This window comes from Orcinus orca, chromosome 9 (genome assembly GCF_937001465.1).
Source record: "Orcinus orca chromosome 9, mOrcOrc1.1, whole genome shotgun sequence".
Classification (NCBI taxonomy): Eukaryota; Metazoa; Chordata; class Mammalia; order Artiodactyla; family Delphinidae; genus Orcinus; species Orcinus orca.
Genome location: NC_064567.1, coordinates 90,735,497 through 90,761,847, shown reverse-complemented (window position 1 = coordinate 90,761,847; position 26,351 = coordinate 90,735,497). Strand labels below are relative to the sequence as shown.

At 42.3% G+C, this 26,351-nt stretch overlaps 1 protein-coding gene across 5 annotated transcripts in view; it reads left to right on the top strand.

Moving 5' to 3' along the window:
- The window catches only part of PNPLA8 (patatin like phospholipase domain containing 8), a 134,296-nt gene that overhangs the window by 50,892 nt on the left and 57,053 nt on the right, over positions 1–26,351 (top strand). The window contains exon 1 of one of the 5 annotated variants that reach the window (XM_004263340.4): positions 20,873–21,044. The exons of 2 other annotated variants lie outside the window; for them this stretch is intronic. The gene's annotated coding sequence lies outside the window, so the exon portion shown is untranslated. Of the gene's footprint in view, positions 1–20,872; positions 21,045–26,351 lie in introns of those variants that run through there. 2 more of the 5 variants (XM_033438648.2, XM_033438655.2) reach the window with 2 other exon arrangements.

The window sequence follows — 26,351 nt, the reverse complement described above, 5'->3', positions numbered from 1 at the left end:
TTAGCAAACTATATATATATATACGTATATATATATATATACACACACACATATATATATAAAATGCATAATGCCTGTACACTTTTTGTATGAAACAAAATAGTTTTATGTGACTTATGAACAACAAATGCGATACTACTGACTTAGTTTTAAAATTTTGGTAGTCCTCAAGTCCAAGCAGACAAGATTTAAGTTTGATATGACCTTAAAGAAAGGAAAACTTAAATAATTTATCAGGTCCCACTGGTTTAAATGGACACAACTGCCAAGGCAGTGTGACGTTTGGAAATAGGTTATTAGCTGGCTAATAATGGGACAAATAATTAACACTGAAGTTGCCTCTTCAGTCGAAAATATGGGAATGGGATCTATTTCGTAAGGATGTTATGAGAAGTAAGTTAAATTGCATGTCTAAAGACCCAACAAATTCCCTGACGGGAACTAGGTCATCAAAGCGTCAATGCCACTTCTACCTCAATAATGTACACAAAGATATATCATAAACATACAATGCCATCCTTTTTTAGTTACCTCTCAGAATCATGCTATAAGTATTTAAATGCATTGAGATAAACTCATAGGGAAGGGAGGAGTTGGATCATCACTTTCCTTGCTCTCAGGACCTTACCGTTACGACCACCATCCCCTGGAAACTTTTGCTCATGAAAACCAAGTGCTGAGACTATTGCTCAGCCATAAAACGGAATGAAATTGGGTCATTTGTAGAGATGTGGATGGACCTGGAAACTGTCATACAGAGTGAAGTAAGTCAGAGAGAGAAAAACAAATATCGTATATTAACACATATATATGGAATCTAGAAGAATGGTATAGATGATCCTATTTGCAAAGCAGAAAAAGAGACACAGACGTAGAGATCAAACGTATGGATACCAAGGGGGGAAGCGGGGTGGTGGAATGAATTAGGAGATTGAGATTGACATATGTACACTATTGATACTATATATAAAATAGATAACTAATGAGAACCTACTGTGTAGCACAGGGAACTCTACTCAGTGCTCTGTGGTGACCTAAATGGGAAGGAAATCCAAAAAGGAGGGGATATATGTATACATATAGCTGATTCACTTTGCTGTACAGTAGAAACTAACACAGCATTGTAAAGCAACTATGCTCCAATAAAAATAAATTTAAAAAAAAAAGCAAGTACTGAAATTTCTAGATCTGTTTCCTATGCAGAAACATTTAAATGAACACCCAAACTACTTACTTGTTGTTTTCCTCTTATGATCTGCTGCTGGTGGAAGACACAAGGCACTTTGATCATTTGCTGGTGATCTACATCAGAACAGGTAATAAGAACGGTTTGCTAGAATCAAGTCTCCAGTCAAGAAAGGTCATGGGATGAATAATGAACTGGCAAAGAGCTCAAGCTTTAGACTGAGGTCTTCCAAAGTTAAACAGTCAAGATGGAGGACCCAGATAAACCATCTGGGCCACAAACGGATGTGTAGCTCTGCAGCTAGTGGTGAGACAGATTCAAAGTATTCTAAGACTTTCATTTTCACTATCAATGACTTATTTGCAGTAACTTTTCTTATTAACATGAAAAACTTCGAATTTTTTCCCCAATGCTCTTTCTTATCACACTTGTATCCAAAATGTTTCATATTCAGTATAAGAATGACAGAGTGGAGTACTTTCTGTGAGATTTTTATATTCTCAGCAGTAAACTCAACATATTTATATCTCTGGCTTTCACTTTCCAAGACTCCCTTCCCTCAGTAACTGCCATTTGGAGATATGGTTCCTTTTGAAGCTCGACCGTCTGGTGATGTAACTTCCACAAGAGGGCACGTTTTTTCTCAAAAGTAAATTTTCTTACATCAGTCTTCTCACTTCCTGTTCTAACTTCATAGTCACCTTGAGCTGTGCTAAGACCTCAAAGCATAATTTTAAGGAAGTTGGGTTTAGTACACCTAAAGATGAAAGAAACCAACATCAACAGTTGCGGGCAAATTCAGCCCCAAATCATATTACGGTTCAGCTACAGGAATTCAAAAGGACCAAAACTCTGTCAACTGTAAAGCAAACTCATTATGGACTACATATAGGTAACAACTTGATAAAATTTTCATTTGCTTCAGAAAGAATGAATATCATCTCCTCCTACGCCATCTGCTAGATGATCACCCAAAAGTGCTTGTAGCCACAGAGATGCAAAACAACAGAATCTAAACCTCATAGAGCCATATGCTTAATTATTTCAAGAAAAACGCTCATTATAAGATGGGATTTCCAAGTCTTACTGTCAAAAGCAAATTTGTACCAGTTCAACTCAGCTGGAAAATTTCTCAGGGAACCAATTTTTCAACCCATTTTAAACATCTCGCCTTAAATCAAATTATTTCAAAAATACGAAATCTGGGTTGTAGACCTGGATTTTGACATATTGTCTGGCAGGTCTCATTTTTCAGATAAAATGTGTTTCCTGGAATCTTTGGGATAAAGTATGTTCCCATAGAAACCATGCTATATTTAGAGGTTGCTTCTCTGACGAAGGACTAACTGGGAAACAAGGTAGATGTGACCAACAGTGGAGCCTAAAAATAAAAATCGGCTATAATTCAGAACTATAGCCAGCACACAAATTGATAGCATTCACACTGACAACATAAGGAATTCAAAGTACTAAAATGTGTGTATATTATGTTTAAAACACATCTAGAAGAATGCTTGTATTTAATTTTTTTTTTCTCACTACACTCAGAATTCAGCTCTTTTCATTCAGGAGTACCAAGATTTTTAAGAAAATAACAAAACCTTAGTTTGAGAGCTTAGACATTACCCAGTTCAGTACAGTACAACCTTTTTTTCTTCTTAGAGAAAATATGATTTATTGCAGTATAGTTGATCTACAATGTTGTGTTAGTTTCAGGTATACAGCACAGTGAGTCAGTTACACGTATGCATATAACTGTTCTTTTTCAGATTATTTTCCCAAATAGGTTAATACAGAATACTGAGTAGAGTTCCTTGTGCTATACAGTTGGTCATTGTTGATTATTTTGTATATAATAGTGTGTATATGTTAATCCTAAACTCCTAATTTATCCTTCCCCTCCATTATTTCCCCTTTGGTAACCATAAATTAGTTTTCCAAGTCTGTGAGTCTGTTTCTGTTTTGTAAATAAGTTCATTTGTATCTTTTTTTAGATTCTGCATGTAAGTGATATCATATGATATTTGTCTTTCTCTGTACGACTTACTTTACTTAGTATGATAATCTCTAGGTCCTTCCATGTTGCTGCAAATGGTATTATTTCATTCTTTTTTATGGCTGAGTAATAGTCCATTGTTATGTGTACCACATCTTCTTTATCCATTCATCTGTTGATGGACATTTAGGTTGAGGTTGCTTCCATGTCTTGGAAGCACTATTGTAAATAGTGCTGTTGTAAATAGTGCTGCAGTGAATATTGGGGTGCATGTATTTTTTCAAATTATGGTTTTCTTTGGATATATGCCCAGGAGTGGGATTGCTGAATCATATGGTAGCTCTATTTTTAGTGTTTTGAGGAACCTCCATACTGTTTTCCACAGTGGCTGTACCAATTTACCTTCCCACCAACAGTGCATGAGGGCTCCTTTTCTCCACATCCTCTCCAGCATTTATTGTTTGTAGACTTTTTGATGATGGCCATTCTGACCACTGTGAGGTGATGCCTCATTGTAGTTTTGATTTGCATTTCTCTAGTAACAAGTGATGTTGAGCAACTTTTCATGTGCCACTTGGCCATCTGTATGTCTTCTTTATGACCCTCTAATTTAACAGAGGAAACCACCACAATTCAGAGGTTTAGAAAATTACCACAAGGTCACAGGCCTATTTAGAAAGCAGATAAGGATGAAAAATACATACCCCATTCCAAGCCTTCATGTCCACTGCATGATGCATGTGTGGTAAACTTGAGATTGTCTCTTGCAGACACATTAACAATCAACAGCTTAATTTTCCATCTACTTCTCTGTGATATCTGGAATCTTATTTTTGGAATGGACCTTAATCTTTAAATAGAAGTATATTTTAAAATCCTAGAGAATTAAAATTCTTCTTTAAATATAGCTTGCCCCTCAGACAAACCATTAAAGTAAGACATTAGCATTGGTGATAAGCCTAAGTGGGTTTTCAGAAGGAAAAGTTCATCTGTCCTCTGCAGGAGAAGGTCCAAAGCAGATGCTGCTGGAGATGTCACCATCTTGCCCCATCTTCCCCCTTCATGGGAGGTGCCCTTTGAGATGGCCATTTGGTGGGCAGTCTCTGCTCCTGAAAGAATGGGGTGGGGATCGCTTGTCTTTCTAGAGTTGTTAAATTGCTACTGTGAAATGTCCTTAGGAAAGTGGTAATAAAATCTGCAACTGCTAATTCTCAAAGCTGTTTACACTCCTAAGTCATTAGCCAAGACACTGAAATGCCAGGCTTGGTGCCCTGTCTGATCCAAAACACACAAAGGCTCAGCTGACCTAGATATACAAGGCAGCACCTGGGCCTTGGACCTCTCCTCACTCTAGGACCTGCATTCTAGTTCCTCTCTTCAGTTCTCTCCCTTTGTGATTATGTCTAGCTCCCTTGGTCTCTCTCAGATACAATGTAACTTTCTTTCATGGAGACAGTGAGATTTGAAATGAGAGGAGTCCAGACAGCCCCTTCCAGCCCTCCCCTTATTTCCCAGATGGGAGATGGAGGCCCCGGAGGCCCTTCTGTCCCTCCCACTCCTCCCCCTGAGGAAGGTGACCCAGGGCAGCATCTCTGAGCATCTTCAGACGCCACACAGACTGAAGCATATCAAACAAGCATGTTGTAGGAAACCTGTTTTTTCTAAATTAAATATTTTCTGGCATTTATTTTCTAGTATAGATATGGTCGCAAATAATGAAACCAGAGTTGGCACCCAAAAGCCTTGGATGGTCGAGAGCCCTGGATATTGGTCTTTAAACATGTATAAATGTGTATGTTGTCCTGACACAGTGTTCCCTACATCTGATAAAAGGATAACCGATTTTAAGTAAAACAAGAGAGATTAAGATTAGACATTAAGGAAAAAACTCTAATAAAGGCAGAGAGGGATTTTTGCTGGTCTATGAAGCCCTCTGTTGACCTCAGCTCACACTATGCTATGCTCCGTCTCTCTGGTTTCTTTTTGCTCCTCGAGCCCACCCAAATACATTGTGTATTTTGCATCTGTGGGTCTCTCTGCCCGGAGTGCTTTTCTCACTTCCACATGTCAGGCTGCCTCTTGTCATTCTGTTCTCAGCGTTGGTGTTACCACCTCTGAGAAGCCCTCTCTGACTGCCACAGGGTTAGGCAACTGCTCAGGGACCACCACATTGCCCTGGTTGAAGTCTTTGCATGTGATTTTCCATGAGGTGTTTTAATTTCTTAATTGTTCGTTATCGGTCTATCGCCTGCCTTCTGTTCCGCTGAGATGTACCCCCTCTAACATATATAAGGATATGCTGTGTGCTTAGTTTTTGGACCTTAGACCAAACAGAGAACACTGCCTGGCATTTCAAAGTCTCAGTCAGTGGCTTGGGCATGTAAACAAGGTTTGAGAATTAGCAGTTACCGATTTATTTACCACTTTCCTAAGATGGATTTCACTGACCCTAACTGCACTGTCATTGTCACTTCCCAGTGCCCAGATCAGTGTGCAGTGCATACTTGTTGAATGAATTCAATGTTTGTTGAGTGAATGTATAAATGTACATGATTTTCTGAAAGTGGCTGTGGAATAATCCTTCTTTTGGAGATAACAACTTAATCATTTTAACTTCATTCTTATAAGTTTTCAGGGACTAGGGTTGAACGTAAGAGCTGGAATTGACCTAAAAGAGGGTCTAACAAACCCAAGTGCTAAATTTTACAGAAGGAACTGAGGCCAAAGAGGCAGCCTGAGTAGCGGCCACACAGATGCCCTGCATCTGTGACTCCCGGCCCACCCTCCTTTCTTGACCTGCCCTGTTGCCCGAAGTGACCATCTCCCAGGCCACTACATCTGGAAGCTTTACCATATTCCAAAGAGTCTTGTCTCTTTTTTTAGGTGATTGAGTCGCATAACACTTGGAAGCATCCCAGAGCGTGGAGACATTCAATCAACAATGAGGAAACATTTTGTTCAACATAAACTTTTCCTCTAATCTTCTTTTTAGCTTCAGATCTTTACATCTTTGTATGAATCTTCTCACGTACCTCAGGGAGTGATCTGATTTCCCAGTCAAGCTGTTTACCTCTTTGGAGGTTAGCATACAATGTGGTTTAATTTTTTTTTCTCTTCTGTATTCTACTCCTTGATGAAAGGAAGATAATACTTCCTCAGAACAAAGGAAAGGGAGTAGCGGTTTTACTAACACATGCTACACGCTAGACGGAAGAATGAGCTGTAGTTCAGATCAATAGATTAAACTCAACTGCTTTCTGAAATAAAGAATTATCTTAGTATTTTGATATCCAGAGGGACTTCAATCAAGATATGATTAACAAAGGATCTGATTGATGTGTCAAGAAGGACTTGGCAAAAATTCACCAAAGGAACCTTCTTCAGGGTATAGTAATATCCACAAGCTGTACTAGGATATAAACAGGTGTCTATCACTATAGTGCTTTAAAATTAAACATTCTAAGCAATGTTTCTCAAATGTTATTGTGCTTATGAATCACTTGGCGATCTGGTTAAGATGCAGATTCTGATTCATTAGGTCTGGGGTAGGACCTGAGAGTCTGACTTTCTCATGGGTACCCAGGTGTTTCACAAGCTGCTGGTCCCATGGACCATGCACCATGGACCACCCTCGGTGTTGCAAGACTCTGCACTACACTGTCCAATATGGTAGCCATTCTCCACATTGTGGCCATTTCAATTAACTTAAGCTAAAACAGTTCACTTCCTCAGTCACATTTCAAGAGCTCGAAAGTTCTATTGAACAGATTTACTAAGGAAAACACCATGTATTAAATAATTCCGAGTCACCACGATCTTGCCGGCTCTCTTTCCTAGCTGTAGGCTGCCAGCTTTTACTGGGAGAATAACAAGCATTGGTTGGATAAGCAGGTGTGTCTGAAGCTGGGGGAGATGGGGCCGAAGAGAACCAGGGCGAAGAGTTGTTGAGGCATCCAAAGAGTAAAGGTATTTCAAGGAGGGTGAGGCCAACAGGCTCCAATTTTGCCAAGAGGACAAATAAGCTAAGGTTTGAAAAGTGCCCATCGACTGTGGCAGCATGGGCAGAGGAAGCGGCAGTAGTTGATGGAATATAGGATTAAACTAGGGTTGTTGGGCTTCCCTGGTGGCGCAGTGGTTGAGAGTCCGCCTGCCGATGCAGGGGACACGGGTTCGTGCCCCGGTCCGGGAAGATCCCACATGCCGCGGAGTGGGCCCGTGAGCCATGGCCGCTGAGCCTGCGCGTCCGGAGCCTGTGCTCCGCAACGGGAGAGGCCACAACAGTGAGAGGCCTGTGTACCGCAAAAAAAAAAAAAAAAAAAAACTAGGGTTGTTAATGATGGAAGCTTTTTGCTTATTTCCATGGTAAAATTTTTAAATGCTGGTCTTGGACCACAAAGGAGAGACTGGCCATGGGGATATACTGGTTTTGAATTTTCAAGTCAAAATGGGCCCTCTGGTAACCTAGTTCATGCTTTGACTATTCAGAGAACTCAAATAAATACCATTAGCCATCAGAGATTTCAGAGTCTCCAGTTCCGAGGAGCACATCTCAAGCCTTCAAAGAAACCTCAGATTTCCTTCCGGCTAAGCAGAAAAATATAATAACTTTGTCTTTATTACACCAGTAATTACAGAACTCTTTGCTTTCTTTGTGGGCTCCAGTTAGGATGAAGAGCAATTTCACCGATCACCTTTTACTCAAAATCTCACCAGACCCTTAAAAATAAACTCTCTTTTCAAGGAAAGGCCAAGCCCTAGGGGATGTTGTCAATCAAAATCTGACACCTTGTTCAGAGTGTGACGACCAGTTTTAATTCGGCGCTCAGCCCAGCCTCCTTTTCAGAAATTACATTCATTTCCCTATTATTAGTAAATTTTAAAAAAAGAATACAAAAGCTGATAGAACTTGGTGGTGGGCACAGCTGATTACATTTTCCTGCTACTACAGCAGAAAAGCCCTTTCAAGGAGAATGGCATGCGTTACACTTGAGGATGGACAGGGTTGACTCTCCAGGAGTAGTGTTGGGCCTCTATGACACTCTCAGAATATTGCCTTCCTGATTGCTCCAAATTGCTAACAGACCATTGTGTCATTGTGTTACCTGGTGGCACAGGAAGGCTGACCCGGTACTTGAATTGGACTCCTGGGACCTGTGGGATACTGGAGTTTGGACTCAGGTGGGCACCATGTCATTTTGGGCAAGACAGAATCTTTGAATCCCTTTATTTTTAAAATAGGCAGCATATTGACTGTGCCCATTTGACTGATAGCTTCTGTGAGGGCAAAGGGGAGGTCTGAATCCTGGGGTCTCAGGCCCACTCTTCACTCACTCGCCTTTCCCCAGTTCCCCTTCTGGGAGCAGGAACCCCTCGGGCTTTGAGGGAGGGAGGGTTTCTGGGGCCCCCGAGTTGGAGCGGGTCACATTGCATAGTCTTCATGACCATGTAGCTCATGTTGAAAATTAAAGTTTTTGGCTTTTCTTGGGATTTCCCTGGCGGTCCAGTGGTTAGGACTCCGGGCTTTCATTGCTGACGGCCCGGGTTCGATCCCTGGTCGGGAAATTAAGATCCCACAAGCCACATGGCACAGCCAAAACATAAATAAAGTTTTTGGCTTTTCTTTAAAAAAAATCAATAAATAAAATAGGCAGCATATAATCTTTTCCCTGTCTTAAGAAGCTGTTTTTAAAGGAACGAAATGCAAAACTGACAGATAAATCCAAAGCATCTTGATTTCCTAAGATAGCTCTGCAGTGCTGACCTAGCTGATGCTGCAGCCGTTCTCTAAGTTTATGGCTGGGATTTTTCTTTTCAGGAATTTTTAAAAATCTGAGTTTCGGGCTTCCCTGGTGGCGCAGTGGTTGAGAGTCTGCCTGCCGATCCTGGGGACACGGGTTCGTGCCCCGGTCTGGGAGGATCCCACATGCCGCGGAGCGGCTGGGCCCGTGAGCCATGGCCGCTGAGCCTGCGCGTCCGGAGCCTGCGCTCCGCAACGGGAGAGGCCACAACAGTGAGAGGCCCGCGTACCGCAAAAAAAGAAAAAAAAAAAAAAGCGTCTTGATTTCATAAGATAGCTCTGCAGTGCTGACCTAGCTGATGCTGCAGCCGTTCTCTAAGTTCATGGCTGGGATTTTTCTTTTCAGGAATTTTTAAAAATCTGAGTTTCTGATGATTAACTAGTGGATTTCAGTCATGTGGACATTGGCTCAGTGGGGACTTAGTGTTGTCATGATTAATTAATTTTGGCTTAATGATCGGCCCTGGGGAGAAAGATGGAGCCAGGAAAGATGGGACTGAGGAAATGGACTCCACCCAAGGGGCTTGCCCCTGAGGGCAGGTGGGCAATCCAATGACCCATCCAGAGGAAGTGACGGACTCTGGCAGGTTCAACCTGGTGTGAAGGACGAAGAGGCGGGAGGAAATCCAGGCGGTTAGATGTAACCCAAATCCGGGAAGATAGAGGCAATGAACCTGGTGGTGTTCTTATTCTCACATGGGCCCAGTGAAAGGACAGTCAGAGGGTAAGGCAGAGTTTTCAGCTTTCACCTACATCAGAGTTAACTGGGCAGCTTATTAACACAGCATTTCCTGACAACCTGTGGATGGGGTCAGGCGTCCACACTTTCAACAAGCCGCCAGGTCGTCCTGATTTATCCCGATGCTGTCCTTCAGAGGACCACTTCCAAGAAGGGTGAGAGTGGGCCTCATCCTTCCAGGTGTCAGGGGAGCACATGAAAGGGCTGGAGTTTTCTTTGGGGCCATATCCCTAGAAGGAAGCTGAAGTTCTAGAGAAGAAACTGAGGCAGAGTCACAGCTTTATGGAGCAAAGCAACAGACAGGTAGGTAGAAAATAACTAACTTGGTGGCCAGGCTCACTGCATACATATTGGCAAAACATCCTGCCCCATTTCCTGTCCTGATCATGGTCTGAGAGCTATGACCTTAGAGGCAGGGCTTACAGGCAGATCAAAGTCTGGGATGTGGGGATACACCACATCTAAATTAGCCTCACTGTGTGTTTCTAACTAAGTGATTTCTGCTTTGAAGTAACCGTACCAATACAAGTGTCTTGAATAAGATGAGAAATTTCTTCTCTCACGTTACAAGAGATCCAGGGTGGGTTTCTCCTGAGCACCCAGAGCTGGCAGAACGCTGCTGGTTTCCCCATGAGTCTCATGGCTTTCTTCTCAAGGCTACAGAATGGCAGCTGTTGCTGCAGTTTTCAGGTCCTCACACAGCCTTGTGGAGAGGAAGAAAAAAGAACTGTATCCCCTTAGTCACTCATTATCAGGAAAGAAAACATTTCTGGAAGCCCTCCAGCAGACCTATCTTTACACCTTTTTGGCCAGAAAGGGTTGTTTGTTGACCCCTCCACCCATCTTAACACCCCCATGGTTTATATCCGGTGGCCGGAAAAAGGGCTCCCTTCCCTGTCCCCCAGTACTGAAAGTATTGTGGTGCAGTGTACCGGGAGGGAGCAGGGAGATCTCCTCAGGAGGCAATCAGTGGTGTCTTCATCACTCCTCTCAGAAACATGATTAAAGGATTCTAAATGCTGGGAAAAGGTCCCTGTACAGTTTACTGCATGAACTCCTTATGGTCTGTCTGTTATCAAATGATGGCAGTAAAGTTCACGTTAAGGAACTAAGCTTTTGCACATAACTCAGAGCACTGCCAATCCTTCATTCATCCTCCTCTAGGACACAACGTAAATTCCCAGCACACACCCTCCTGTGCAGGACCCTGTGAGCCTTCTCTCAGGGTCATCTCAACCTTTGTGTTGAGAAGCACAGAGTTGTACTTCTTAACTTGGGCATTTTCTCACTTTCCTTTTTTTTTTTTTTTTTAAGCAGTACGCGGGCCTCTCACTGCTGTGGCCTCTCCCGTTGCGGAGCAAAGGCTCCGGACGCACAGGCTCAGCGGCCATGGCTCACGGGCCCAGCCGCTCCGCAGCATGTGGGATCCTTCCGGACCGGGGCACGAACTCGTGTCCCCTGCATCGGCAGGCAGACTCTCAACCACTGCGCCACCAGGGAAGCCCCTCACTTTCCATTTTTGAAAACAAAGATTCCTTCTTCCAACCTCCTTTTTATTTCATATTAATCAAACTCATCTCAGATATTGCAACTCTAATGTACTTCCTCCTTCAAGGGAAAGTGAAGAAACATTTCTTCAAAAGTGCTGTGGGAAGGTAGGCTGGGTTCTGTTTTTGAAATGAGATGAAGTTGTGTTCTTCTGCCTGCTCATGAAAATGTCTTGCCTGATAAGTTCTGTGAGTAATGCAACTTAGAAACCCATAGACTTCCTGCTTGATTCCACTGATGATTCATAATTTTATCATCTAGTTTGTGCTTTAAAGCTATTTCAAGAAGATAAATACATGCGGTAAGAATATCTTAGTTGATTTTTGTATTCCTTCTTTCCATTTCCTTTCCCAACATTAAAATAAAGAAATGAAACATGATCTCAATATCAAGACAATCTAAACTGTTGGAGGAGGTAATCAAGAGGATGTGACCACTGGTTGGCCCACAAACTGCACCCAGGCAGTAGAAGGCTCCTCCCTCCCTCCCCTGTCCTTGGAATGAACACTCCACTTGCCTTCCCGGAGCTGGAAGAGGAGATCTTATAAAGACCTTGTAAAGAGCTGGAAGAAAAGATCTACAGTCATCAAGACAGTATGGTACTGGCACACAAACAGAAATATAGATCAACGGGACAGGATAGAAATTCCAGAGATAAACCCAAGCGCCCATGGTCACCTAATCCGTGACAAAGGAGGCAAGAATATACAATGCAGAAAAGACAGCCTCTTCAGTAAGTGGTGCTGGGAAAACTGGACAGCTACATGTAGAAGAATGAAATTAGAACACTCCCTAACACCATACACAAAAATAAACAAAAAATGGATTAGAGACCTAAATGTAAGGCTGGACACTATAAAACTCTTAGAAGAAAACATAGGCAGAACACTCTTTGACATAAATCACAGCAAGATCTTTTTTGATCTACCTCCTAGAGTAATGAAAATAAAAACAAAAATAATCAAATGGGATCTAATTAAACTTAAAAGCTTTTGCACAGCAAAGGAAACCATAAAGAAAACAAAAAGACAGCTCTCAGAATGGGAGAAAATATTTGCAAATGAAGCAACTGACAAGGGATTAATCTCCAAAATATACAAACAGCTCATGCAGCTTAATATCAAAAAAACAAATAACCCAATCAAAAAATGGGGGGAAGATCTAAATAGACCTTTCTCAGAAAAAGACATACAGATGTCCAACAAACATGAAAAGATGCTCAACATGACTACTTGTTAGAGAAATGCAAATCAAAACTACAATGAGGTATCGCCTCACACCAGTCAGAATGGCCATCATCAAAAAATCTACAAGTACTGCTGGAGAAGGTGTGGAGAAAAGGGAGCCCTCCTACCTGTGGGTGGGAATGTAAATTGGTGCAGCCACTATGGAGAACAGTATGGAGGTTCCTTAAAAAACTAAAAATAGAGTTACCATATGACCCAGCAATCCCACTGCTAGGCATATATCTGGAGAAAACCATAATTCGAAAAGACACATGCACCCCAATGTTCATTGCAGCACTGTTTACAATAGCCAGGACATGGAAGCAACCTAAATGTCCATCGACAGAGGAATTGATAAAGAAGATGTGGTACATACGTACAATGGAATATTACTCAACCATAAAAAAGGAGCGAAATAGTGCCATTTGCAGAGATGTGGATGGACCTAGAGATTGTCATAGAGTGAAGTAAGTCAGAAAGAGAAAAACAAATATCGTATAATATCGCTTATATGTGGAATCTAGAAAAATGGTACAGATGAACTTATTGGCAAAGCAGAAATCGAGTCACAGATGTAGAGAACAAACTTACGGTTACCAAGGGGGGAAGAGGGGTGTGGGACGAATTGGGAGATTGGGATTGACATATATACACGACTATGTATGAAATAGATAACTAATGAGAGCCCTCAGTAGCACGGAGAACCCTACTCAATGATCTGTGATGACCGAAATGCGAAGGAAATCTAAAAAAGAGTGGATATATGTATACATAAAACTGATTCACTTTGCTGTACAGCAGAAACTAACACAACATTGTAAGGAAACTATACTCCAATAAAAATTAAAAAAAAAAAAAGAAAAGAAAGAGGACGTGACCACTGGTGGTTGCCCCATGAGCTGGACCCTGGACCCAGGCAACTGAAGGCTCCTCCCTCCCTCCCCTGTCCTTGGAATGCACACTCCACTTGCCTTCCTGGAGCTGGAAGAGAACATCTTATAAATGCTCCGCCCCATACTTATAGTGGTCCCTACAGCGTGTAGAAAGGGAAAAAGTAAGATTCCCCAGATGCCTGCTATACAAATGGATCTAAAGGAGGCAATTGGTCCACAGGGTCTGCAGTAGCTCTTAAGCCCAACACTGACACCATCTCGATAGAAACAGGAACAGCAGAAGTCTGTGGGCCGAACTCAGAGCAGTTTGGCTGGTGATTACCCAGGAGCCCTGGCCATTAACCCTCTGAACTGACAATTGGGCTGTTCTAAAGAGATTAACCCTATGGCTTGGACAATGGAGAGCCAAGGGGTGGATGATATAAATAAGCCCTTGTGGGGTCAGGATGTTGCCTGCAAGAGCCTGAGTCCTCACTGTCTCCCATGTCCCAGCTCGTAAAGCAGTGACACCCCCTTGGTAATCAGGAAACGGATGCCCTAGCTTGGGTAGGACCCCTAGCGACTGATCCTTCAGTAAATACAGCAGATTGAGTGCAAAGAAAGAGTGGCCACCGGAGCGCCCTGGTGGGATGCCATATTGCTAAGGATGCTGGGTTGTCCTTGGAAGACAGTGACTCAGTTAAAGCAGTAGCAAGATGTAACAAGATGTCCTGGGTGTTCTCAACAATGTCCAAGGCAAGTGCCAAAGGAATTTGGGGGCATCCTCCGGAGACCGCAGCTGGTAAGGGATTGGCAAATAGATTATATCGGGCCCCCCCCTTAAATGAGGATTCTAAATGTGCCCTAGTCTGTGTGGATACCTTGTGTGGCTTAACACAAGCTTTTCCCTGTCGCCAAGCCAGCCAGGCTACCTCCATTGTGGGGTTAGAGGAGCTGAGTACCATGGGTGGATGCCCTCATCGAATAGACAGTGATTAGTGGTCACATTTCAAAGGTCGTGATAGGCAAGCCTGAGCAAAAGACCATGACACCGATTGGAGGTTCCACCTCCCCTGTAACCTGCAAACCGCAGGGTTGGTAAAAAGAAAGAATGGACTCGTAAAGCAGCAGATGAAATTACTAATAGGTAAAACCACTTTGGCCAGGTGGACTAAAGTACTGTCCCAGGCTTATTACATTTGAGTGATCCGACACTAGGGCCTATTGCCCCATATGCCTGACTGGGGACCCCTGCTGAGACATCCAACACCGTGCAGGCATAGAAGTCACCAGAAACAGCCATTGCCCGGACTCTCGCTGTGGATGAACAAGCTGTGCTGCTGGAAACACCAAGCCCCGTCACGCCTTGGTGAGGCATTATCTATTGGAAGTTAAGGTAGGACGTCCCGCTGAGATGGGAGAGCTACTTTGTACCCCTGGGTGGGGGGGCGGGGTGAAGACTAGTCAGTTTCCAGTGGGGTCCCATTGTCCTGCTGCAAGCGGAACACGCACCATTGAAAGAGGGGAGAAGGTGAGGGTCCTGCTCTGGCATATCCCGCCCCTCGTCCATCTCCTCTGTCCTGACAGTGGTGCCTCTCCGGGCCGACAGCTATGAAACGCAACCAGGTCAAGTTCCTAAAGCTGCTAGTCTCCCTCTTCTCAAGGCCAGCTGAGCATGTTCTGTTTTCCAGTTACTTTTGGCCAATCTCTATGTCCCCACCTGGAGGATATTATAGCACACATAGAAGCCGTAACTAAGTTCACTCACAAGCCTTAAATAACATAAAATGACGTAAAAATAAAGAAGAACCCAGAGGGACCTCTTGTAGAAAAGCGTACTCTTACTATTGGCAAGTTTTCTGTAACCACACTCTCTCCCCATCACTTTGCTACGCCAGCCTCTCTTTGCCAGGTACTTTGATTTCTTTTTTTTTTCTTTTGCCTAGGGTACTTTGATTTTTAATTTGAAAGAGAATGTTCTAGATAGCATATATCCAGAAAAAGCTACCTACCTCCAATTGTAAAAAAAATACATTGGCATTCTCATGAATCAAAATCTCTTACAAAGAGTAGAACGGTAATGGTTACCAGGAAGGGGGTGGGGAGGGATGGGAAGATTTGGTCAAATGGTACAAACTTCCAGATGAATTAAGTTCTGGGGATATAATATACCACATGGTGATTATAGTTAATAATACTGTATTCTATATTTGAAAGTTGCTAAGAGGCTGTATCTTTCGCATCATTAAAAAGAAATGATAATTAGGTGATGGAGATGTTAGCTAACACTATGGTGGTAATCATTTTGCAATATGTAAGTGTATCAAATCAACACGTTTTACAACTTAAACTTATACAAGGTAATATTTCAATTTTATCTCAATAAAACTGGGGTGGGAGAGAGAACACATGTAATAAAGGGTTCTACTGACTTTCTATGCTGTGAACATGTTTTATCAGTGAGCGGATATGCTGCCCGGTAGGTGTTAAAGGACAAATGTAATTAAGATGTGCTACTTGGGGGGAAAGAAAAACCTCTTATGAGTCTGATTAGAGTTAATTCATTTTCTAAAAGTCTGATCATACCTGAAGCTATAAAACTGGTTTCTTAAATACACATATTTGGAGACTGTATTTTGCATCCCCAGGAAGCCCACTCTGAAACAATTTGGCACTCTTGTGTACCACAGTACTATCAGTTGGAAGAGATGTGTAGAGGCAACCCAGCTTTACATCTAGTTGTACAAATTGTTTTGGAATTAGTGGGAATTGGTTGAGTTTATGAAGAATCCCAATATCCCCTAGACTTTGTTTTTTAATCAAACATTAGAACTATACCAAGGAGTTCTAGTTGATTGGATGGCCTTTGAGAAATGATTCAGTCTTTACTGTATTTATTATCAGTAATAAATGTTATTTTTAAATTATTTTGCTTAAAAAGAGATTTTAGGATACCTATGTAAGTATCATAAAGCTAACACAATCACTCTAGTCAGAATATCTTGAGTTCTTTAGATTTAAGATCCATTATATGGGATATATACAGCTCGATTCTCTACTGGGCGTAAAGCAAAGCCAAGACATTTGGGTGTAGATTTTTTTAAATCTATAAATACAATGACCTATATAGACTATATAGTCACACCTATATAGTGCAGGTAGTCTTTTCTTTTGTTATTTAGAGAAGCTGTTTGTTTTTGACTGACCTATAGTTGATTTACAATGTTGTGTTAGTTTCTGCTGTACAGCAAAGATATTCAGATATATAGATATATATATATATACATTAATTTTTATGTTCTTTTCCATTATGGTTTATCATAGGATAATGAATATAGTTCTCTGTACTATATAGTAGGACCTTGTTGTTTATCCATTCTATATTTAATAGCTTACAGCTAATCCCAACCTCCCACTCCAACCCTCCTCCACCCCCCTCCCCCTTGGCAACCACAAATCTGTTCTCTATGTCTGTGAGTCTGTTTCTGTTTCATAGATAGGTTCATTTTTACCATATTTTAGATCCCATATGTAAGTGTTATCATATGGTATTTGTCTTTCTCTGTCTGACTGACTTCACTTAGTATGATAATCTCTAGGTCCATCCATGTTGCTGCAAATGACATTATTGTCTTCTTTTTTATGGCTGAGTAGTATTCAATTGTATATATGTACCACGTCTTCTTTATCCATTCATCTGTTGATGGACATTTAGGTTATTTCTTTATCATGGCTATTGTGAATAGTGCTGCTGTGAGCATAGGGGGGCATGTACCTTTTTGAATTACAGCTTTGTCTGGATATATGCCCAGGAGTGGGATTGCTGGATCATATGGCAACTCTATTTTTAGTTTTTTGAGGAACCTCCATACTGGTTTCCATAGTGGCTGCACCAACTTACATTCCCACCAACAGTGTAGGAGGGTTTCCTTTTCTCCACACCCTCTCCAGCATTTGTTATTTGTAGACGTTTTAAGGATGGCCATTCTGATCGGTGTGAGGTCATTCCTCATTGTAGTTTTGATTTGCATTTCTCTAATTAGCAACGTTGAGCATCTTTTCACGTGCCTGTAGCCCACCTGTTTGTCAAGAAGCCATTTTTTAAAATATAGAAAATGGTGTAAAATGTGCCTTTTGCAACTTTCAAAATTGTTTAATAAGTTTGAAGATATTTGAAATAGTATTTTTCAAGGAGATTGGAGTCAGGTTTTACTTCCTCTTTCTATTTGTACAGCAAGTACATTTTAAAGTTAAAATTACTTCTGTACTGTTGAAGGAGGTAGAGGAAGGTAACACCAATATCCTTAGGTGGTTTCCAGCGGGTGATTAGTGTTATGGGGTGTTATCGGCGTAGCATGTCCCCCATCTCTTCCCCATTGCCCACATCACATTTGGGGGATTATTTTACTTTCGTTTAGGAATTTTTATCCCCTACAGTCTGATTAACTCAAAACCATTCATTTGAGTTATAGTGGTTGGCGTACCAGCTAGCTAGGCATTTCCTTCACTCATGCTGCCTAATTCCTGGCATTGTACGTGTTTGGCTGGGGGAAAAAAAAAAGGAGAGAAGCTTTTTCATCTGTGCTTCCTTGATGAGCTAAGATTCTCTCCTGACTCACACTTTGGGATTCCCCTGAATCATTTCACTTCCTGCTCTTTGGGGATTCGTAAGGTGCATCATAGTTTCTGAATATTTCAACTGCATACAGTCTTGCTTTGCCTACTCTAAAGTCTGTGACTCACATATCTAAGTAATTAATTTTCCTAGAGAGAACTAATTTCCCATTCCTTTTACTTTATTTTTAAAGATATTTTTGATGTGGACCATTTTAAAGCCTTTATTGAATTTTTTACAATATTGCTTCTGTTTTTTTTATGTTTTGGTTTTTGGCCACAAGCCATGTGGGATCTTAGCTCCCAGACCAGGGATGCAACCCGCACCTCCTGCATTGGAAGGCGAAGTCTTAACCACTGGACCACCAGGGAAGTCGCCCCCATTCCTTTTAGACAGATCTTTTCCTCTTCTTCTCAAGGTGTTCAAGTGTTTTTGATCGTTTGTTCATTTATTTAATCTGATTAATCTGAATTAATTAATAGCTTCTGCTATTACAGCCATATTACATTTGTAACTTGAATATTCAAAAATGGAATGAACAGGGAATTCTACTCAATATTCTGTGATAACCTATATGAGAAAACAATCTAAAAAAGTATATGGATAACTGAATCACTTTGCTATACACCTAAACTAACAAAACATTGTAAATCAAGTATACTCTGATAAAGTACGTGGGCCTCTCACTGCTGTGGCCTCTCCCGTTGCGGAGCACAGGTTCCATACACGCAGGCTCAGCGGCCGTGGCTCACGGGCCCAGCCGCTCCGCGGCACGTGGGATCCTCCCGGACCGGGGCACGAACCCGTGTTCCCTGCATCGGCAGGCAGGCCCTCAACCACTGCGCCACCAGGGAAGCCCCAGAATAAACTTTTTAATCAGGGACATCATATGATTGGATTTGCACTTTAGAAAGATTGCCTCGGCTACACAGAAGAGAATAACTCCGGGTCAGAGGTCAGTTACAGGCTGGAAAACCATTTTAGACAAGATTTAAACTAAGGCAGTGGAAACGATGTAGAGCAAAGGAAAGGTGCGGGAGATTCTGCAAGTAAGATCGTCAGACTTCAGGGCGGTTAAAGGTCTGGGGGTTAAATGTATATGGGTGGACACGGCGGGGAGGGAAGAGCAAAGGAGAAGGAGAACTTGAGAGTTTTAAACAAATTTCTGGCAAGGGAGGAAAATCTGGATATTTGATAAAGTCTGACTAACTTGGGGAATAAAGGAAAACAAGGGCAGGGGATGGATGGTTGGAGGGTGACAAAGACTTTCTCATTGGTAGAAGTTTAATTTGGTTTTTCTGAGCCCTCTTCTGTCAAGGCTTCCTGCCCGGGCCCTGTCTTTGGTCTGCCAAGTCCAGTTTTAGCAAGAATCCTGCTGAGTCAGTTTAGAGAGAATCTCCCACCCTTGATATCTGATCACCCTCAGTGTCTAATCACAGTAATCAGTTTTTAGCAGGAAACCTGTGAAAATGGTTTAGCAAGAGTCACCCGTGCCCTTGGTGTCCCCTCTTAGTAATTTTCCATACACTGGCCCCTCTCACTCTGCTCCTGGGCTGCACATCTCCAGCTGCCTTTGTTGTATTTGCAGTTGAGCCCAATCTCTCTCCCCCACTGTAAAAGTCTTGAGTAAAGTCTTCCTTATCGTTTTAACAAATACAATTTTTTCTTTAACAATGGGGAAAATCTCTCCGGAACTAGTTACTTCCATATGCCTCTAAAGTTTAGTTTGTGCATACACCTTCTAACTAGCGTGTGGCTAAATAACATGCCTAGATCTTGCACTGCAGGGGTTTATCAGGCATTATGCTGTACACAGTCCAGCCATTTATGCCCCAAGAACCTAGCAAGCTGGCTTCCTCCCCTTGATTAAAAAAAAAGGAAAAAAAAAAAGTGGCAGTCTAACACCCACTATGTGGCAGCTCATACAATTCCTTCCTTAAACACTTTACAGTCATCTTACAGGGGGCTAAAGCAGCAACACTCCTGTGAGACTCGGCAAGCCTAGAGGAAAGAGAGACTAATAGTCTTGGGAACACTTTGAGGTTGAGGTCTAGTAAAGACTACTTTTCTGTTTCTAACCTCAACTTATTTAAAGGAAGCTATTGTAACCATCCAAATTTGCTGTTGTAGCATGCAAGCTTCTTGATAAATAAAAGAATGGGGCATGGCTATGCTGTAAAAAAATCTTTTTTTTAAGGACACTGAGATTTGAATTTCATGTCCTTGTCATGTGTCCCAAAACAGACTTTTATTTTTTTAACCGTTGAAAATGTAAAAACCATTCTTGGCTTACAGGCGCACAAAATCAGGCGGTGGGCTGCATTTGCCTTATGAGCTGTAGGTCGTTTGCAGACTTGGTAGTCATAAAATGTCCGGATTCAAAAACTGTCTTAAGTGTGGTACCTGGCGGGGGGCGGTGCCGTAGAGGGACTTCACAGGCTAACTTCTAATACTATAACATATGTGAAAGCAGTTTCCACTGATTTTTAGTCCAAGTGGCCAAGCCCAGGAATGGTGACAGCAGAGTGGTAGGGACCGCGGTCCAGGCCGCTCACCACCCTCCAAGCGGCTGGTGACGCAGTCCCCTCTTCGAGGACCGGACAGAGCGTGGACAGCATCTTCAGGGACGCAGAGATGGAGGTTTAGCTCAGCCGACCGTCGGACGGAGTCCCGCAAACACAGAGCAAAACAAACTCCCTCGGCCGGCCGCCAGGCGGCGCCTCTCCGGGTGTCCGCAGGCACGTGCACGCACGCACGTTTCCGGCCCGCCCTCAGCCGGGCTCTACTGCGCATGTCTGGGAAGGGGGCGGAGCGGCGACTGATGGGTGGGCCGAGGTTCCAGCGAGGCTGAGGAGCTCCTCGCCGGTGGGCGGGTACACTGGGGCCGCCCTGCGTCACTTCCGTCGGGGAAGGACGGAGTTGGGGGAGGGTGGCGTCCCGGCTGTCGCGCCGCTGTTTGTGCTGGAAGCTCAGCTGATGGCAGCCGGCCGGCCGAGGGGACGCCCGTGCCGGGAAGAGGCGCGTCGCCACTGCCGCCTAAGTAGTTGAGGCCTGCATCTCGGTAAGTTGCCCGTGGGGGGCCGGCGGGACGGTAGGCTACGGGAGAAGGCAGTCGGGTCGCCCGGGCACTCGTCTGGGATTCCAGGTCTTATCTCTCCCCGGAAGGTGCTTCCAGGGCGAGAGAGCGGGGAGACGCCCGGCCCCGAGGACGTCCCCGGATCCGGGCTCCGGAGGCGGCCGGGCACCGGAAGGAGCCCTCGGGTCCCGGGCCTGATGGGTGCACGACGCTCTCCGCCTCCTCGGACCCCGTGGGCTTTGCTGGTCCAGACGCGCAGACTGTTTTGGTTTTTCTGGTCCCGCCCCGCGTTGCCTGTCCCACCCTCCAAGCCTCCCAGCCTAGGTTCCGAGTCGGCCTGGCTTCCCCTGGGTAGTAGGTTCTGCAGTAGTTCGCGGGAACCTGTTAAAGCGATGTCCTTATTCTACATCATTCTCCACTGTCGGCGCATCTGGTTTGTCTGCTGCTCCTTGTTTTTAATTATCAGCAGTTTCTTTGTAACCCTACCCACGTTGAATTCTGCCGTTGGCTGCTGTTGCTTCAGGCGGATTGAGGTGCGTGCTTTTTGAAAGGTGAAGTTGTGTGGATCAGTGTGTTGGAGTGCTTCCCCCGCTGTCGTGTCTGCCATCATGCCGGGAGGAACCTGGTTTCTACGCCCAATACAATAACTTTCAATGAAAGTGGTGACACCTAGGAAAAACTTGGACGTGGCATGAGGAACTATCACATTATCCTATTTAAAGTGAAGTTTTTAGTTCCAGTAACATCCCAGTTGGACTGCATCCCAATCTACAGTCCCAATTCTTGAGCTTTCAAAAATGACAAAAGTAGGTTTTAGTGTATCGAGAAACTGCTGTTAAGACAGTGAAATATTAATAATTTTGAAATCCGGGAGTTGAAAAAAAGTATATTACACTGTGAACCGAGAGTTTAATGCCGCTTATGAGGCAGGTGTTTCAAACCCATTGCAGTTATTGTGTTAAATGGCTTGTGCAAATTAGTTGTACTTTGAACATAAGAAGGTGCTCTTATTTCGGGATTTTTATTAAACTTTTTCTCAGGGTTGCTCATTTTTCTGTTTCTGTATCAGATCTAAATTAAAACCTTGAAAGTATTGTCCTTTTAACAAGTGATGTCGGCTGAAAAGATCACTTTCACTAGCTTGTATGTTTACTTGTTTCAGTGTACCTTGAGTTGTTTTTTTGCTTAGCAATAATGACAGGATTTGGGCCAAAGGGTACATACTGTCTTGCTTGTGAAACATTAATTTGTGTAAAGGTCATAGAACTCTTAGCCCAACATCTTCCTATCGTGTCTTAGTTCTAACCTTTCTTTCCCATGTCTTACATTTTACTTTATTCATTATCCTTGCTTTTTAGAAGTGCCATTGCCCTGAGTTTTTCAGGATATCTTTTGTCCTGTGCTTTTTTTGTTTTCTTGGAAGACTACCTCTTCCTAACTTTGAATGGCAGTCGAGGCTCTACCCTCGTTCTCTCTACGCCAGAGTGTTAAAATTTGAAACCCGAGGAGTATTTTAGTAGTTCCATGAATATCCTGAAATGTCTTGGAAAATAAAGTGTATATATGCAAATAAGCATTTTTCAAAGAAGAGGAGCTTTTATCAAGTTCTGGGATCCCCACATTCTCAAGAAGTGTTACTGTACACCCTTCTTCGGTAAATTCAGTCCTATGGTTTTAGCTGTCACTGTGGTAATAACTCCAAACATGATTCCACAGCCTGTGTTCCTATAGTACATCTCCATTTGAATATCCCACTGTTAACTGCATCCTGTAAGTCCAAGAGATTTTTATTCAATTGGCCCCCTTCCCAGTTATCTCGTATTCACAAATGGCACTCTTGCTGTTTCTCGGTTTAAAAACACTTAAGTTGTCATGACACCTCCCTCTCCTTACCCCATTCTTTCCTGTCGCCAAGTCCTGTGTTTTGTTCTTTACCCCACTTTCAAAGTGTGGCTCAAAGTAACCCTCGTTTCCATTATAGTACCTTTACCTTAATTCAAACCCTTGTCACTTCGTGTCTGCATTATTGCAATAACTCGGCGAAGTCCTCCATACATTCATTCTTTCCATCGTCAGTGGAGCCTCCACCTGTTTCTTAACCTATTTCTTCTAGTTAAAATGTCCTTCTATCCTCTAGTGGGGGGTCTAAGCCTCACTCTTCTGTTTATATCTCCGTTGTATCTGTGCTACCCTATAAATAGGGAGTCTGGTCCTCCCTGCTCTTTTCTCAGTTGAGATGGCACTTGCCAGTTTACCTTCTTTATCTGTTTGCAATCTAACTTTCGCCCCAGCTGAATTTGCTCTCCAAACCTTTGTCTGCATTTACTAGTGTTGTGATTTGGGAGCAGTTAAATTCAGCTTGTTGATTTTGTTGACAGCTCTCTCTGTTGAGTAATTTTTACTTGACAACTGTAGTTTCTAGACAGGTGTATTAAAATAGTATGATCATGAGATCGTCTTGTTTTCCTTTAATTGTTCCCTTTTCCAAATTTGCTTTATATGCTGTATTTCAATGCCAAGTCGATAGGTGTATTCATAATTGGTCATGAGGATTATCTCTTAATGGAAAGAAACATTGCAGATCCCTTACCTCTAAGCTATGTAGCTCTGTCCTCTGCTTGACTCTTAGGCCCATGTCTACCATCTTTCCCACTTCTTACTTTCCTTTAACTACCTTATTCTTGCTATTCCTGAATAGACAAAGTTTATTCCTGTCTCCAAAGCCTTGGTTGCTTCTTCCTCTTCCTTGAATGCTTTTTACCCAGAAACTTTTAATAATTTAGGTACCGCTTCATTGAGGCCTCCAGCAACATGTCAACTCAATTCTTCTCCCGACCACATCAACTAAAATAGCACTTTCTGTGCCCTTTCTCCCCAACCCCCAGCTTTATTTTTCTTCATGGCACTTCTCGACCTGTTGCTATACATTATATTAGTTATTTGTTTATTAATAAGTTGTCTTTTTCTCCAAGACCTAGGAGACTACCTGAGGTTTAATAAGTAAATGGATTATTCCTTTTACTATGAAATAGTATCCCTTTTTAATCTTATTTCATGCTTTTGCCTTAAAGGGCTTTTTGCTTTCTTTTGGTAATATAGGCCTGGTATATATTTTCCCCTATTCCTTTATTTTTAACCTTTCTTTATCATTATATTACAGGAGTGTCTAGTAACTAGTATGTAGCTGGAGTTTTCATTTCTAAAATTTGCTCTTCCTGTACACTCTTTGTACAGTTCTCTTTTTTTTGTTTCCTTATTTTTGTCCCCTCTATCATTGAATGTTTTAAACCTACTGAATTTTTTTCTATTATTTCTAATCTTGGTTACACGTTTTCCTGTTAGGTATACTTGCTGGTACTCCCTTGAAGTGATTCTTCTTTGACTGTGAGTTAATCTTCAGTGGTGGTTGCTGAGTGTGGGAGTCTCTTGCCGTGAGCTTTGGAAGTGTCCTTCCATGGTAGTTTCAGTGGACTCAGCAGAGGCCCCATGGAGTTCACTAGCTCTGACTAGTTTTCATTTGCTTAGGGTTTCTGCACCATAAAGGTAATGTGACTGCAGATCCAGGCATGTGATTCCTCTTCAACTGTGGATTTCCCACTGTTGGTTTTGTTTTGTTTTGTTAACTTTATTGTGGTAAAAAATATATCATAGAATTTACCACCTTAACCATTTTGAAGTGTATAGTTCAGTGGCATTCAGTGCATTCATGTTGTAAAAACAAATCTCCAGTACTTTTTCAGTCTGCAGAACTGAAACCCTACCATTAAACAACAGCTCCCCTCTGACCCCTTCCTCCAGCCCCCTGTAACCATTATTCTACTCTGTCTCTGAATTTGACTGCTCTAGGTACCTCATGTAAGTGGAATCACACAGTACTTGTCCTTTTGTGTCTGCCTTATTTCACTTAAGCTCATGTCCTCAAGGTTCATGCATGTTGTAGCATGTGACGGGATGTCCTTCCTTTTTAAGGCTGCATAATATTCCATTGTGTGCATAGACCACATTTTGTTTATTTAACTGTCCGTGGACATTTGGGTTGTTCCCACCTCTGCTGTTATGAATAGTGTTGCTATGAACAGAGGTGTACAAATATCTTTTTGAGGCCCTGCTTTCAATTCCTTTGAATATATATCTAGAAATAGGATTGCTGGATCAAATGGTAGTTCTAGTTTTAATATTTTGAGGAACTGCTATACTGTTTTCCATAGCAGCCACACCGTTTTACACTCCTAGTAACAGTGCTCAGGAGTTCCAAGTTCTCCACATCTTTGCCATCACTTGGTATTTTCTGGTGATTTGTTTTCTTTTTGGGACTTAAACAACAGAATTTATTTCTCAGGTATTTTCTGTTTTGTTTTTTTGCTTTGCTTTGTTTTGTTTTTTATACTAGCCACCCTGATGAGTGTGAGGTGATACCTCATTTGGATTTGATTTGTATTTCTCTGATGATCAGTGATGTTATTCATCTTTACATATGCTTGTTCGCTGTTTGTATGTCATCTTTGGAGAAATGTCTGTTCAAATCTTCTACCCACTTTTTAATTGAGTTATTTGATTTTTTTGTTGTTGAGTTGTAGGAGTCCATTATTGGTTTTGAGTATGGCTTTTTATCCACAAGTACTTTAGTTGTATTTTATCATGTTGTTTCTGTCTTGGGGATTGTGAGGCTTATTAATTCGGCTTATTACGTTGACTGCAAGTCCTGAGGGGTTCAGAAGAGCCAGGAAAGCAGATAGTATGCTTCTTTTCTCTCCTTCCCTCTATAAAATTGGGTGTTTTAAAATAATATGCTTACATTGCTATTTAGACAGATTTTAGTTTGGACTGTCACCTTCTGAAGAGTCACGATGGGTTCTTGGTTTCTGTCTTGTTCCGTTACTCCATCTGTCAGCGATCTGCTGGAAGCAGATCTAATGTCATTCCTTTGCTTATCATACTTCATTGACAGTTCGATCTTTAATCTCCTTGGCAAGATTATCAGACCCTTCGTAACCTGGTCCACCCTGTCTTTGCAGTATCCCCGTATACCTCTCGCTCATCATTCTCTCCAGGTCCTGGAATGAAAACAACTATTTGCAATTTTTGCTTATATTGTGTATATTTTCTTAAATGCTTTTTTTTGTGTTTCCTTGTGTTTGTTTTTCCCATTATCTAGAATTCTCTCCTTCCCCTCTTATCTTTTACAATGTAATGAATTCCTTTTTTGCTCAGTTTTCAGCTTCTTTTTTCAGACTTACCTGGGTACCTACTCTTACCTTGTGTCTTCCATTCACATAGCACCATCTGTTAAAGTGCA